Consider the following 1,615-nt stretch of genomic DNA (forward strand, 5'->3'; position numbering starts at 1 on the left):
CCCCAGCAAGCGATTGCGTCATCTTAGGTGACTGCAATTCGCTATCAGAGCCCTTCACTACAGTACTCCTAGAAGTCTGTAGTATGATGTCTCTATGAGGTAAAACAAGGCGGCGCCTTGATACCTTCTTAACTTTCACCTTCTGTGTGTGTTCAACTCTGCACCCCTGGTGGGTTGATTCACGCTCAGTGTGGTGAGTACTGGCTCGTTCTGTCAGGGGAGCTGATACTTTGGTTATACCCATAACGCTAGTAATCCTGCCCTCCGTGAACGTAGCATGGGTCTGAATCGCATTAACCGAGACCTTGGTCTGCGATAATGCGCCGTCCCCAGATAGCTGCTGTGTTACAATGCCTGGGGGCGCCGATACTCTGGGCACCTTGGTGACCGCGGTAATCGGGCCCTCCGTGAACGCAGCATGGGTCTGGCTCGTACTAGTGGAGACCTTAGTCTGTGCTAGTGCGCCATCCCCAAATAGAGGCTGCGTCCTCATGTCAGAATCTGACCGGGACTGCTGCCTTCTATGTAAAGCACTTCTTATACGTGAAGTGTGATGTGACGACCTGATTGAGGTCTTCTGGATACCTACTCTTAGTGCCTGTTCAGCAACGCACCCTCGGTGGGCTGAACGGCTCTTCGAGTGGTAAGGAAGAGAGGGTGAGATTTGAACGCTCTCGGACGTATTAAGGAAAAGAGGCTCTTTTTTGACAAAGTCAGGTGGAGCCAACTCTTTATTAAACACATCAACAAAGGCATTAACATCAACACCCATCCCTTCAACCGAAGGGTGGGGGGGAACAGTGGGCACGTTCGACACCATCGATGCGTCCTCCATCCTCTCCCCCGCGTCCCGTCACGTACGCCTCCTCTTGCCTCCCTTGGAGGGCCAGGTCGGCGTCCTCGTCACCTCCCTCGCCGGCTGTAGTGGGGCTACCGTAGCTGCTGGGAGGGCCGGGCCCGTTCCCTTGCTGCTCGTGGCCGCCGGATGACGCCGATTACGCCGCCTCATCGTAGACCCCGGTCTACTTAGAGGGGCGGAGGTAGATGGCCTTTGGGGAGGAGGGGGGCCGAGTCGTCCTGCCAACGGCAGGTGCTTGGCCAACTGCTTCTTCTCCTCCTCTAACTTAGAAAAACGCACCGTCGCCTCTTTGACTGCGACCCCAAAGATGCCGACGTCAGAGAGGGGGGCGTTCAAGAGAGACGTCCTGTCTGCCTCTTTCATGGATGTCAATGACAACCAGAGGTGTCGTTCCCCGACCACCGAAGTGGCCATGGAACTCCCCGCGCAGACTGCGGACGCCTGTGTCAGGTGGAGTATGGCGCCAGAAATTCTGGACGCCTCCTCCACCTCCTCCGGTGCCATCTCTGTCTTACCCATGGTTAAACGGGACAGAGAGGCCGCCAAGAGGGCAATGTTATTAAATGCTGCTACAGCTTGGGCTCCCAACCCAAAAGACTTCTCTAACAGCGACGCTGTGAGTTGGTCCTTCTGGGATGGCAACGTGGCCTTTTTGGAAGAGGGCCAGGGGCTCGAACCCGGTACGAGATACGCCGCCATGGCGCTCTCTAACCTGGGGATTCCCTGACCCTGAAACCTTCCTTCCACTCTCGTGAA

This window comes from Coregonus lavaretus (genome assembly GCF_964263955.1).
Source record: "Coregonus lavaretus genome assembly, contig: HAP1_SCAFFOLD_820, whole genome shotgun sequence".
Classification (NCBI taxonomy): Eukaryota; Metazoa; Chordata; class Actinopteri; order Salmoniformes; family Salmonidae; genus Coregonus; species Coregonus lavaretus.